Consider the following 15,976-nt stretch of genomic DNA (forward strand, 5'->3'; position numbering starts at 1 on the left):
ACATACCCACCGATCACTATGTCAACAATTAACATATGAATATCATAAACCCTTGTAGTAACAAATACATGATTAACTCTTAACCACTGATTGTAAAGTTCATTACACATATTAACATATTTTTATCGAATCAAACAATTATATCATATATACTTACTGAAAAAGATAAAACAATCATGCATCTTATACATACTGCATCACCCAAGAATTTTAACCTGAATCTGAATCGTACAAGTGGCTCTGATACCACTATTGGGATCGTCAACGCACCCAATGATGCATGATAACCGTCGTTTTGCTATCAAAATAATTTCGGCTTCTTAATAAATAAAAATAAAAAAGTAGTATAGAGAAGTAGGGTCGATCCACAAGGACTATGGTTTTTGTGATTTAGTAAAACTCTTTGATTTAGAGGATGATAGAATTCCAAATGAAGTTTGAAATAAAATAAATAATTATAATTTAAAAAGAAAAAAATAATATAATAAATAATAATAAATAAAAAGGGAAAATAATAAATAAATAATAGTAATAAAGATAAAAAAGGGGTTTTAAAAGTTATTTTTAAAATAAAAATAAAAAATAAAAAATAAGAAATAATTAAATAATAATAATTAAATAATCTAAAGAGATTGAGATAAAGAGAAACTTATACTGAAAGTAGCCTCAGACTTCAGCTTTGCCTCAAATTCCTCGGATCATCGAAACAAATTTTTACTTCAAGATTCACGTTGGCATACAAGGACAATTTTTCGCTGCCAACTCGGATTGTGTTGTTTCAGCAATAACAGATTCCGATCTCAGTTTCCTCTTTTGCAAACAATTTTGCTAAGTGTGTTCTTAGGAAGTCGAATGTGCTTCAATAAGAAAATAACCATAACAACATCTGGACCAATATCAAAATCGTTTTGATTTGAAAAGTAAGCTCAGAAAACAGAGAGAAAAATTCGAAGCGATTTAGTGCCTTACAATTCTCATGTTTGGAATTGAGCCTTTGCTTTAGCCTTCGGCTTAAAAGAAAATTAGCTAAGCATGACCAATGTCATACTTAGCATAATTGAAAATGAAATTCTAAAAGAAAATAAAGAAGTAAGCGCAAAATAGAGAAAAAGCTAGAGAGAAAAAGAAGATTTAATTCTCAGAAGTGAGAGATATGTTTATAGGCTCACCCTTAAAGGGTATTTATAGCCTTCAAATTCCTAAAAATAAGCTAATGATAACTCCTAAAATAATCTATTTTTTTTAATAAAAACACTTAAAATATTTAAACTAAAATACCTAAAATAAAGATAAACTAAAATACTATTTAAAATAATATCCTAAATCCTAATTGAAATACTAACATCTATTTAAACTTAAATATAAAGATAAAATATAATGTTTAAAATATTATCCTAAACTTTAGTTTAATCCAAATCCGTATTCCAGAAACGTGCGGCCAACTCATTCGTTCTTCTAAAAATGCTGACTGGTTCTTCTAGAAGGTGCTGACGTCATCGCCTAGTCGGATGTTTCATGTCCGAATTCATGCCCACTAATCCAGCTTTGATTCTTAAAATAAAAAAATTGCATAATTCTTTCCTTTTAATGCAATTTCCAGAATCTCATGTCCTGCATAGAAAATGAATGAAATCGAACAATTAAGCCACAAAAAACAATGATTAAGGAGTATTTTAAAAGCAAAATGTTAACTAAATTAAACACTTATCAAATTCCCCTCACTTATTCAATTCTTGTCCTTAAGCATTAATCAATTAACATATCAAAATCATAAGTTGCCATCTTTAATTTCAATTTATTCCTCAAACTTCTAATCGAACTAAGTTCATGATATTTGTCGAATTCAAGTTACAATCAAGCAAAGGCACAACTAAGAAAATTTTAACATAAACAAGACATCCCAACTTCAATGAAACATGACTCAATACCTCACAAAGATTCACACATATCAGCTCAAAGTGTTTGGGGTAAATGAAACCGCTCAAACCGAAACTAACCAAAATATTACCATAGGATTGGAATCCAATCAAGTCTCCACTACGAAAAATGAACATAATGCAATAATCAAGGGGTCTTTGAAAGAGGTGTAACAGGGCTTAGGTTAGGGTAGGGAAAAGGCCAAAAGAAAGGTTTAAAATAGTGAAACAAGATAACAAAATAATTAAGAAGGATCTACGAATTAACATGAAGCGCATAAAGAACAAAACAAGGAAAAATAGATGAAAGACAGTTGAAACGATCGATTTTTACTTCCCTTATTTATTTAATTTTTTTCGAACAAGGACTGTTTTTTTTCTTCTGCTGTTTGAAACAGTGAACAAATTGCTGTTTTTTTCTCGAAACAATGAATTTTTTTTCTTTTTTTTATTCGTGGAACAAGAGGGATACAATATGTCAAGTCTCGGTAAGGGTGTGAAAAGAGATGAAAAATAAAAAGAAAGGTTTCAGGTTTAATTATGAGGTGTAAAACAAAGAAAGGGAAGTAGGCTCAAATATGGTTCATTAGTGGATATATAAACGGGTCAGCTTTTTGGGAAAAGTGGATTTATACTATGTGCCCCTATCACATTAAAACATTACATTCAACATGTAGTCTCGATATGCATTGTGATTACAAGTTCTATAACATCCTAATTAGTCTAACACACACAAGTCAAACAATGAGCAAGAAAGAAAATATATACTCGTTAGGCTCAAATCTCACAAGAAAAGTTTATGTGCACTGAGTCAAGTTCATCTCTATCGACAAAGTAATGAAATATCAACACTCAACAAATAATTCTCCAGCTATACCAATCATCAATCATGCAAATTAAATTCGATCAAAACATGAACACAATCCAAAAGGAAGCAGGAGTATAATGCTAAATTCAAGACTAGCAACCAACGATCCCAACATATCAATTTCAAACAATTAAACAAGTCAAGGAAAATTACGTCGACATGCTTATCCTTCCCTCCCTCACTTATTCTGTTTTGTCCCAAAACATATATTAAATTGAAACACAAAGAGAGGGAAAATGAATACTCTCCAATCTAGTGGCGACCGCGGCCACGACCATGTCGAGATGAGCTATTGTAGAGTAGAATGTCCGATCGAGAAGACACTAGAGGATATATTAAAATTTTATTGCACTGTTTGAATCTGCTGTGTATTTTTCTGCTCTATTCGAACCGTTTTTTTCTGCATTGTTCTGTTCAAACTTTTCTGCACAGTTCGATCCAAATCTTTTTTCTGCATTGGTTTTTTTTTCTGCACTGCATTGTTTGAATCTGCTGTGTATTTTTCTGCACTGTTCGAATCAAATCAGTTTTTTCTGCATTGTTCTGTTCCAATTTTTTTTGCACAATTCGAACCAAATATGTTTTTTGTACTATTTTTTTTCCTGCACTTCATTGTTCTAATATGATAAAAAAATAAAAATAAATAAAATAAATAGATTGAAATAAAGTTTGCTAAAAATAAAAAGAAAAAAAACAAAATAAAATAAAACGAAATGGGTTGCCTCCCATCAAGCGCTTTTGTTTAACGTAGTTAGCTCGACGACTTGAATTTTCAGAGTGTGGGTTCGTCTAGTTTGATTTCTTCTATTAGACCAACCATGACATTTTCATAATACGACTTCAATCTTTAACCATTAACTTTAAATCAAAATCATGAGTTATCTTCAATTTCAACAGCACCGTGAGGAAATACTTGAGTAACTGTAATCGGTCCGAGCCATTTTGATTTGAGTTTTCTTGCAAAAAGTTTAAATTTGGAGTTAATAATAAAACCTTTTGACCGACAGAAAAAGTTTTAAAAGAAATTCTACTATCGTGAAATTATTTTGTTTTTCTTTAAATATTGAGCACTGTCATAGACATTTCTTTGGATTTCTTCTAGTTATTGAATGTGTAATTTCTGAGCTTCACCATTTGCATCCATGACCATGTTACACTGTTTAACGGACCAATAAGCTCGATGTTCTAACTCAACTTGTAAATTGTATGGCTTACCGAAAACAAGAAGGTATGGTGACATCCTAATGGGACCTTTATAAGCGGTTCAATATGCCCAAAGTGCATCAGTTAATTTTAAACTCCAATCCTTTCGGATCGGTTTAACAATTTTTTCAAGAATTGTTTTAATTTCTTGATTTGATACTTCTGCCTATCCATTTGTTTGTGTATGGTAAGCGGTAGAAATTCTTTGAGTTACTCCAAATTTCTTCATCAATGATTCGATCACTCTGTTTATGAAATGTGTTCATCTGTCACTTATTATAGCCCTTGGCATGCCAAACCTGGAAAAAATAGTATTTTTCAAAAAAATAACTATAGTTTTAGCATCATTATTCCGAGTGACTTTAGCTTCCACCCATTTAGAAACATAATCTACAGCAAAAATAATATAAGTATTTCCAAATGACGAAATAAAAGGACCCCATATAATCGATTCCCCAAATATAAAAAATTTCACAAACTTGTATAGAATTAAGCGGCATTTCATTCATGCGACTTAAATTACTTGTACGTTGACATCTTTCACAAGTTTTACAAAATAGATATGAGTCCCGAAAAATGTTAGGCCAATAAAAACTACATTCAAGAATTTTATGGGCTGTACGTTTTGGCCCAAAATGACCACCGCAAGAGTAAGAATGACAAAATTGTAAAATTGAATTTACCTCACTTTCGATAATACATCGTCGAATTACCTGATCCGAGCAGTGCTTCCATAAATAAGGATCATCCCAAATATAATATCGGGTTCTCACTTAATTCGATTGATTTCAGCTCTCGACAAATCTAATGGTAACTTACTTGTGGCCAAATAATTAACCATGTCCGCAAACCATGGGGTTATGTTTTGCGCCACCATCAATTTTTCTTTAGGAAATTCTTCTCTAAGTGGTGGGTCGGATGTGGAAAGGGGAATTCGACTCAAGTGATCCACTACCAGATTTTTGCATCCCTTTTTGTCTTTAATTTCCAATTTAAACTCTTGTAAAAGCAGGATCCATCGGATAAGCCTCGGTTTTGCATCCTTTTTGCTCATCAAATGCATTATAGTTGCATGATAAAAAATAGCAATTTTAGTGCCAAACAAATAAGATCTAAAATTTTCTAAAGCAAAAACTATAACAAAAAGTTCTTTTTCCGTAGTTGAATAATTTTTCTGAGCCGAGTCCAAAGTTCGGGAATCATAGGCTATGACTTGTGGCTCTTTCCCTATTTTCTGACTGAGAACGACTCCAACGCTAGTATCTGATGCGTCACACATAATTTCAAAGGGGTAATTTTAATATGGCAGCTAAACAATTGGAGCTGAAATAAGCTTTTCCTTTAATGAATTGAAAGACTCCTTACATTTTTGAATTAAAGTCAAAGTCTTGATCTTTTTGAAGTAGATTGCGTAAAGGTTGTGCTATCTTCGAAAAGTCTTTAATAAACATGCAGTAAAATCCTGCATGGACAAGAAAAGAACGAATTTACTCACATTTGCGGGGTAAGGAAGTGAACGTATTACATATGTTTTAGCTTTATCAACCACAATCCCTTTTGAGGAAACAATATAACCTAAAATTAACCCTTTTATCAACCATAAAATGACATTTTTCATAGTTCAAAACAAGGATATATTCTAAGCATCTTTTAAGCACATTAGTTAAATTATCAAGACAATCATTAAAAGAATTACCATAAACCGTGAAGTCATCCATAAAGACTTCGATGCCTTTTTCCACATAGTCGGAAAATATACTTAACATGCATTTTTGGAAGGTGGTCGGTGAGTTACAAAGACCAAAGGACATTCTTCTATATGCATATGTACCGAAGGGACAAGTAAAAGTCGTCTTTTCTTGATCCTCTGGTGCTACTGGGATTTGGAAAAAACCTGAAAAACCATCAAGGTAACAATAATGAGTTTTCCCAGCTAATCTTTCAATCATTTAGTCTATAAAAGGAAGAGGAAAATGATCTTTTCGAGTAAGAGAGTTCAACTTCATGTAATCATTACAAACTCGCCATCCATTTTGAACTCTTGTTGGCACTAACTTTCCTTCTTGATTTTTGACCACTGTGATTCCCGTTTTCTTGGAAACCAAATGAATCGGACTTACCCAATTACTATATGATATCAGATAGATTACGTCAGCATCAAGGAGTTTCTGAATTTCTTTCTTTACTACCTCCATCATCGATGGATTTAATCGGCGTTGTCCTTCTCGTGATGGCTTTCTTCGACTTTGATCTTGTGCATGCAAGTCGAGGGACTTAATCCTTTAATGTCGGCAATGGTCCATCCTATGGCTTCTTTGTGAGAGCGCAACACTACTACCAAATCTTCCTCTTCTCTTTCGGACAATTTACTTGAGATGATCATTGGTAAGGTTTCATTTTTGCCCAAAAAGGCATATTTCAATTGTTCTAGTAATTGCTTCAATTCAATCTCAGGTGCCTGTAAAACAGAAAGTAAAATTTCAGTTTTAGAGGAAGATAAAGATAACTAAAAATTGATTAAATTAATATTTTCAAACTCTCTTTCTTCCTCTTCGTCACAAAGTTTAGGATCCTTAAAAAGATCATAAGAAAAATTAGATTCAATATATTCATCAATTAAAGGATCTATAACATCAACAGAATTAATTTTTTCAACATGATCAGGGCATTTCATTGCTTTGTAAACATCAAATTCTATTTTTAGTATGCCACTTCTAACATCAATCTTTGTATGTGCTGTGCTTAGGAAGGGTCGACCTAAGAGTACCTCGAAATAAGAATCCGACCTATCATGTTCTATGTCAATGACATAGAAATCTGCAAGAAAAAAATATTACATCGACCTTTCTCAAGACATTTTCCATTACTTCTACTGGATAGATCACAGAACGATCAGCCAACTGTATGGTTATTCCTGTTTCCTTCAAAGGCTTGTTAGTAATCATTTTATAAATAAAAAATGGCATAACATTGATTGAAGCTCCTAAGTCACACATTGAACGTTTAATTTTAAAATCACCTATTTTGCAAGGTATAGCGAACATACCTTGATTCTTCATATTTAGTGGGAGCTTTCATTGAAAACATTACAGAGACATTCTCCTAAATTTACCTTTTTGTGCTCCATTAATTTTCTCTTTGTAGTGCAAAGTTCTTTAAAAATCGAGAATACCTTGGTACTTGTCAAATTACTTCAAGAAGAGGTATGTTGACTTGATCTTTTTGGAACACCTCTAAGATCTCCCTTTCTTCAGCTCTTCTATCAAATTTCATCAACCTTGATGGGAAGGGTGGTGGCATGATTTCATGAAAAGAAAGAGAATGATGTGAGTCAGACGTACCTTGTATTTCTGAAGGTGGCATGTCCTCTTGTTCTTTCTGATGTGTGACTTTTTCTGCTGGAACTTGGGGTGAGATAATTGTCCCACTTCGAAGTGTGATGGCACTAACATTCTCTCTTGGATTTAACTCCGTTTAAAAATGTAGTATTCCTTGTGATTCTAATTTTCCCACAGTTTGAGCTAGGCGGCTTACTTGGTTATCTAACTCTTAAAGATGTGTTACGGTTCGACTTTGGAATTTTTCTTGGGATACAATGAACTTTTCTTGTGAACTTGCTAACTTTCCTTTGAGTTCCTCCAATGATGGTTTTTGCGTTTGCTATTGAGGAGGAGGTCTTGGTTGATAAATTGGTTTTTGATTTGCCGCATAGCTGAAGTTTAGGTGGTCTCACCATCATTGATTATAAGTATTGTTGTATGGATTATATTGTCTTTGTGGAGGGCCTGGAATGTTCCCCACGACATTGATTTCTGCATTGCCTCCTTCTTGTATCAGCGGGTAGCAATCCGTCGAATGGTCTAGCTTGGTGCATATCCCACATGCTCTTGTTGCTCCAGATTTTCCTGCAACAAGTGAATTAACTACTTCAATTAATTTGTCTAACTTATTCTCAAGGGAAAAAGTACTTACCTCGTGAACCCGTCGGTTGGGTTCACTTGAAAACTATTGAGAGTTGGCTGTCATGGTTGAAATCAATTCCCTTGCTTTTGTTGGAGTCATGTTGACTAATGCTCCTCCACTGGCGACATTCTCCATTTTCATCTCCATTGGTAAAAGGCCTTCATAAAAGTATTGAAGTAACGTTTGCTCACTTAATCCGTGTTGTTGACAATGTGCGCAAATTTTTTTAAATCATTCCCAATAGTCATAAAGACTTTCTTCGGTCTTTTGTTGAATGGAAAGAATGATCCTTCATAACTCGCTTGTTTTAGCCGCTGGAAAGAACCTGTCAAGAAAAAATCGATTCATGTCAGCCCATGAATTAACTGAATTTGGAGGTAAATAAAATAACCAATCTTTGGCCAAGTCGGCTAAAGAGAAAGTGAAAACTCTCAATTTAATTTGATCTTCGGTAACTTCCCGTGGAAGGTGAGAAGAAGATGAATGAGTCCCGTCTTTAATTGAAACGGAGTTCCGCCACTAGGAAAATTGATGCATAATGGTGTCTGAGTGACAGGAGTTGTGGCTAGCTCTCGAATTATTTGTTCTCCTTCTACCATCGGGATGTTGTATGCGTCTGCTTCAGAGTCTGTCTCCAGATTTGATTCTATTTCTGAACTCTGCTCTTGTTTTTCTTATATTTTTCTCTTTTCTTGAAGCGTTTGTATGGGGATTCTTCGTGCTTGTGCTTCGATCTCTGGATCTAGATCTACTAATTCACCTGAGTTTCTTCTGGTCATAAATTAAAAAGTAGAAAAATAAATCAGTACTTATCGTTAGTCCCTAGAAACGATGCCAATTTAATAAACGTCGTTTTTCTATCAAAATAATTCCGGCTTCTTAATAAATAGAAAGGAAGAGGTAGTATAGATAAGAAGGGTCAATCCACAAGGACTATGGTTTTTGTGATTTAGTAAAACTCTTTGATTTATAGGAGGATAGAATTCCAGATGAAGTTTGAAATAAAATAAATAATTTTAATTTTAAAAGAAAAAATAATAAAATAAGTAATGGTAAATAAAAAGGGAAAAATAATAAATTAATAAATAATAGTTATAAAGATAAAAGGAGGTTTTTAAAAGTTGGTTTTAAAATAAAATAAGAATTAAATAAAAGAAAATAATCAAATAAATAATTTAAAGAGATTGAGATAAAGAGAAACTTATAGTGAAAGTAGCCTCAGACTTCAGCTTTGACTCAAATTCCTAGAATCATCGAAACATATTTTTACTTTAAGATTCATGTCGGCTTACAAGGACAATTCTTCCCTTCCAACTCGGATTGTGTTGTTTCAACAATAACATATTCCAATCTCAATTTCCTCTTTAGCAAACAATTTTGCTAAGTGTGTTCTTAGGAAGTCGAATGTGCTTCAATAAGTAAATCCTTCTTCAAACATTAACCATAACGACATCCGGACCATTGTCGAAATCGTTTTGATTTGAAAAGTAAGATCAGAAAACAGAGAGAGAAATCTGAAGTGATTTAAGTGCCTTACAATTCTAACGTTTGTAATTGAGCCTTCGCTTTAGCCTTCGGCTTAAAAGAAAATTAGCTAAGCATGACCAATGTCATACTTAGCATAATTGAAAATAAAATTCTAAAAGAAAACAAAGAAGTAGGTGCAAAATAGAGAGAAAGCTAGAGAGAAAAAGAATATTTAAGATATGTTTCTATGCTCACCCTTAGAGGGTATTTATAGCCTTCAAATTCCTAAAAATAAGCTAAAGATAACTCCTAAAATAATATCTTTTATCCTAATAAAAACACTTAAAACTATTTAAACTAAAATACCTAAAAAAAGGTAAACTAAAATATTATTTAAAATAATATTCTTAATCCTAATTGAAATACTAACATCTATTTAAACTAAAATACAAAGATAAAATATAATGTTTAAAATATTATCCTAAACTTGAGTTTAATCCAAATCCGTATTCCAGAAACATGCGGCCAACTCATTCGTTCTTCTAGAAATACTGACTGGTTATTCTAGAAGGTGCTGACGTCATCGCCTCGTCGGATGTTTCATGTTTGAATTCATGCCCACTAATTCAGCTTTGATTCCGAAAATAAAAAAGCTACAAAATTATTTCTTTTTATTGCAATTTCCAAAATCTCAAGTCATGCACAGAAAATGAATGAAAATGAATAATTAAGCCACAAAAACCAATGATTAAGGAGTATTTTAAAAGCAAAATGTTAACTAAATTAAGCACTTATCAATGCAGTAGAAATAAACTTGATGATCTCACCAGCAATCCTTGTACTATAAAACTGAAAACAGGAAGAAAGAGATACGATTATTTATATTGGGTTCCTTGAAAATCAACAAGATTGTAGTAATGGAAATAGTGATCATGAACGATTCGAATCACAAGCCTCCACAAAAATGTCTCAACCTCTACTTAGTTCACTCGGTCGAGAGCAAATATTTTTCACTTTTTCCTAAAAAGGTTTTGAGAAAAAATAGCTAAAAAAATCAAATGGTTGTTAGACCCTTGCTTATCTTTATATAAAGGAGTTACCATAGCCTTTGGGGTTTATAATTCTAAATTAATTAAAAGATAATTTAATTATTTCAAATTAAATATTTATTAAAAGAGTTGTAATCAAAATTACATTCTTTTAATGTTCACTTATTTTATTCGGGGAAAATTAAATTATATGTATATCAAATATACATATATTACACTAGTAGAATTTAAGATGATGCGCAACTGTGCGTCATAAATTTATGACGCGCATTTATGACACGCATTTATAACGTGCATTTATGATATTCATTGAGCGTCATTGAAGCCCCCGTCATAAATTAAGATGACACACATTTGTGTGTCATAAATTTATGACACGCATGTATACTTACATTGCGTGTCATTGAAGCACACACCATTAAAAAAGATGACACACATTCGTGTGTCGTGATTGTATTTCGTAAATTATTGTTATATATATATATTGTATATTAACAAATAATCAAACTAAATCATATTTAATGCCTCGTAATACTAAATATATATATCATATTATATATAAGCAATCCATTTGCATACAATATATTCACATTAAGTTACAAACATAATATCCATCACCTATAGCTATTTAAAAACAAAAAACCAAGAATGTTCTCAGATTATCACAAGAAGATACTAACATATTATAAGATCTTAGATGCAACTCCTCTAGCTTCTTCTGCAATTTTGAAGTTGCTTCTTCAGAGTCGAGAACTCTTGAAACAGGCTGCGAATGAGCATTGGCTTCAGGGACATCAGATGTACCAGATGTTCCCAACCCTTTCCCAAAATTATAGCACAAAATCCATTCTACCTGCAGGTTTCTTTGATTTGGATCCAATAAATCTGTTATTTGCTCATTGTATATCTGCAAGAAAATTGAAAATGAAGTGATAAGGAACAAGAATAGTACAACGCTAAGCAATCCAATTATGTCAAAACTAAGAATCAAAATAATTCAATTATGTTTATCAGCATGCTTAATTCACAACTTCCAAACGGGAAATATAATACAACTCAAATACCCACCTTGGCACATAGAACTCCAATTACAATCCCTCTAAGGTGGGAAAGACAGACAATAATGCATAAAGTATGGAAACATGAATTACTCAATCGCACTGATTTAGCAAATTAGATTACTAAATTACACACCGATTAGCTGGTAACCACAGAAGTCACATATAAGTTAAATGTCCTCAGGAATAGACTATTAATAGTAATTTAACTTTGAAATAGGCTTGCGATGCTATATGCATGAAAAATAGAATACACATAAGATATCATAAAGGGAAAAAAAAGAAAGTCATAGATCAGTTAAAAGCATAGCAACAGAGCGCCAAACAAAGGGAACTAATTAACAACACAGAAAATATTAGGAACAAAAGGCATATTGACAGTGGAACTTACATTTTATTAAACAACGTTTCCAATAATACTGAGAATTAAGCTTATTGATTACAAATAATAATGCATTAATGCTTACCTTTGGGACAGGAACTTCCCATGTTGCCATTGCCTTCAAGTCTAAATATAAAATTAACAACCAAAAAATTCAATGAGAATATACTCTAACCAATTGACTAGAGAGCCACTGACTAATAAAACTAACATACCATGGTTGCAAAAGTCAATGCCAGGGAGAAGACCCTCCACCCAGAGAGTTTCTTCTTGTTTCGATGTGGAAGTTGCTCCATTGACTTTGTTATCAGTCTCATAACCCTTAAATCCTGATATAAACCCAAAATAAATAAAAATCTTTAACCTCAGCTCCATGTTAATATAATAAACTTTCACCCGTGAAAGCAAATAAGAGGAAAGATCCAGGCACAAAATTGGTAAGAACTAAAGTGTAACCTCACTTTTTCTATCAATTTCATTAACAGGCTCTCCACTTAGTCCACTATAACTGATGGTCACCTCAGAACTCCTTTTAACTGGACAGGTTGTCTCGGTATCTTCTTGAATTTGGGAAAATACATAAGAATGTGGAAGATGAAGGTTCAGAGCACGAGACCAAAATATAGAATTCGCCCTAGCATTACAGAAATCACACAGTATTAACCACCAAAGTTTGAAATGCAAGGAATGTCATCATATCATAGTCAATCTCTTTCATTGTCCCCACCCACCCCATTTTGAGAGAGAATAAGAAAGAGTTCATTTTGAGGAGATCCCTACCAAAGGAAATCTTCAAAGCAGACCTCACTGCAAAAGAAGCATTAACAACAATTCATAATTGGGAAAAAGGAAAATAAACACACTTGATTCCTACTTTATTCGATGTAATTAATATCGACCTTTCTGAAACTCCATCAATAGCAAGAAGTTTCTTCACCAAACCCTTTACTTTATCTTCTTACACAAAAATCAAATCCTTTTTCTATAAAATAATTACACTATCTTTCATCATCATGGGTAGTCAAATTACATGCATTTCATCTTCAATAGAAACGTTAAACTATATGTTTATATTTACCCGCAATTCAGTTGCTCTATACAAGATTGTTCCTCTTAATTCCAGTATCTCATCATCAGTAAACCATAACGGATTCCCAAAAGTGGTGGGAAGCATATCAAGATACCTGAACCAGTCTTTAAATCCACATAAATAATAAATAAAAGAAAACTAAAAGAAAACAATCAAATATGTTAAGTACATACGGTTTCCACGAAGAATTCTTTCGGAGACGTTCCACAGTAAGAAGTCTTTAAATCCGTTGTTCGTTGAACGAGAGGGAATTGAAATGTAAAGGGTTGGAGTAAAATTAAGTTCGGTTCAGTAAAGGATAATCCTGTAAAATATTACCTGGCACTGCAAATCAACAATCTTCACCTGCTACCACTTCGATATATCTAAGCAGTTTTCGGCTTCACGACTTTCTTCCTTAGTTGCATGTTTGTGATCAAGCTCTTCATCCCCCAGAAGAATAATAATGCAACGCATTGCACAACAGACTGCCATTAATGAAAGAATCAATGAAGTTTGCACGTTGTATTTCGTAATGCATAGGGAAACACTTCGGATATGGACATGCAAATACCTGTAGAAAATCACCGAGCATAGCAGTGTACTGGGGCTCTTCAGGTCGATAGTTGTAGAATTCATAGAGAAGAGGAGTGCTAACCAGCAAATACACAAACTACGACAAAGGAAAGAACAATTAGATGAGACACGAAAGTAGAATCAAACGTAATTGCTCGATGGAATTAACATATAACTTCATAGTTCAAACGGAACCAAAATAATCACTCTTAAGAAACAAAAATCTCACCAGGAGGAAGACTCCAAAGCCATAGCCAAATACAAATAGAATAGCACCGAGTCCTTTCAAAGCAATATCGACCGAAACTAATTTTTAATTTGCCTAATGCGTCCTTAAGGTAGAGATCTTAGCTTTGTTCGCTTCATTTTTCCATCATTATTTATCTCAAAAACCTAGAGGCATGAATACCATTGGTTAACTGAAATGTCAATCTATCTAGTTAATTCATGAAAGTAACTTAAAATACAACCACCATGCTGTCACATCCTTGCAACATTGGCCAACTTAAATGTAAGAAAAACATAGTGTTCAAGAAAGAAGGTAAGAAGAAATTACAATTTGCAAGTTATGAATTCGATTCCTAGAATATCAAATAATTTATAATTGTTTCTTTCTCTATCCCCTTTTGCCAGGGTACTTATATATCACTTCTATCAATAAAGCTATTTCGATGGATTTAAATCATAACCGATGAGCTTTTACACCTAAAAGCTATGTCTGTACATCCGTCCTGGTCCTAGTTTCTACCAAGGTTAATAAAAAGGAAAGAAAAAAGAATGTCAAAACATAAGGGCCTTTACAAAAGTGCAAGCTTTTGCACCTAAAAGGTGCATCTTTTGTTATGAAAGAATTACATGAAAGACAAACCTCAAGAATAATAATGTTTTTCTCCAATTTGTTCACATTTCTTTACAAAACATACTTCCGAATATCTAAGAAAGAATAATTTTATCAAATATCTAAGAACCCTTAACTCCTCAAGAAAAGATTTAAAAGATTGTCCATGACAAATAACCTATTAGTTAGCATTCGATATTTGTGCATGACAAAGCATTCAATGAAAACAATCAAATATTTAAAAGACAACCTGATTCAACGAATTACCCGAAGCAGTAACCATCATGGTTCCAGCACAAGTACAACAAAGGCCCGCCAAATCAACGACGTCTCCACTCCCTAGAACATATCCAGTCCCCGAAGTCGCCACCACCAGTATACTAGTAAATGAAACCACCCAAAAAAAGTTAACTTTTTTAATCAAACCTTCAAAAATTGCCTAAATATCTTAATTGAGGTTTGACCTGAGATGAGCCTCAGAGAGCTCCTAGTAACACCGACCGTAGTGAATAGCCAGCTAGATCACATCACTAGCTTTGAAAGTTAAAGGTCAAAAGGCATCAGATTTGTTAGCGAGAAACCCTAGCTTTAAAATGGAGTCCGATGAGGGAGAGGGAGAGGGCGCCACCGATGAGGAGTAGAAACGTTGATGAGAATGAGAAAGTGTTTGGTCTACAACGGCATTTGGAGTGAAAATTGAGAAAGCAGATGCGTAATGGAAGTAAGTGAAATTGGTAGAGGAAGAAGAAGTGGGAAAGAATGAAAATAATGGGGGAAATTAAAAAATGACTTTTACAGATGACACACAATTAAAAAGTGTACTCCGTGCTTTTGCAAATTTTTTGGATTATGACTATTAAATATGACACACATTATTGTAAGTCATAAATCGTTCAGATTTTAAAAAACACGACATTTTTTAGGACACATTTTTTGTAAGTCATAAATTAGCACGTGTCATCGTTCGTGTGTCATTAAAGGTATATTTTCTTGTAGTGTTAACTCTGATTATATTGTACAATAAAATCCATTTAATATTTTCTCATTTCTACCTTAACGTGTGACCCTTTAGGTTCTTGTAGCATTAGTAGTAATTATTAGAACCATTCTAATATTATAAACAATGAGTGACATCTAGCAGTATATCACTGTCACCTAAGTTACAAGAAATCATGATTTGACATATCATCTTCGTGACTGATTCTTTTATTTATTACATCATTTTTGTCATTTATCTCTAGAATAGACACAAGTCTTGGAATAGTCACAATTGTATGACCCATCTATTATTTCTTAATATCTAGAGTAGACTATAATTAACAAATAATTTATAATATCTCATATCAACTTATTCGAGCATGGCCATGTATTGCTAGTCTCACTCAATATAGTGACCTTTGATATTTTTCATATTATGTAGGAAGGATAAATTATTTCTTAGTTATTCACATCCTACTACATATATCAAGATATGTTTAATATCAGTCTTTATAGTGCAACTAGTTACAGAACATGTTTAACTGTATTAAAACATATAACAATATATGTTGAGATAGTAATGATCTCAAGTTTGAGGATCATACATAT

The 15,976-nt window shown here is 32.9% G+C and overlaps 1 long non-coding RNA gene across 1 annotated transcript; it reads right to left on the bottom strand.

The window, feature by feature from the left end:
- Positions 1–3,223: 3,223 nt before the first annotated feature.
- On the bottom strand, positions 3,224–13,212 carry LOC120116564. Its single transcript, XR_005515570.1, has 3 exons — positions 13,170–13,212; positions 12,985–13,090; positions 3,224–3,235 (listed from the first exon to the last, which is right to left on the bottom strand). It is a non-coding gene; the product is annotated as an uncharacterized LOC120116564 (long non-coding RNA).
- Positions 13,213–15,976: the final 2,764 nt, after the last annotated feature.

This window comes from Hibiscus syriacus, unplaced genomic scaffold (assembly GCF_006381635.1).
Source record: "Hibiscus syriacus cultivar Baekdansim isolate YM2019G1 unplaced genomic scaffold, ASM638163v2 tig00110299_pilon, whole genome shotgun sequence".
NCBI lineage: Eukaryota > Viridiplantae > Streptophyta > Magnoliopsida > Malvales > Malvaceae > Hibiscus > Hibiscus syriacus.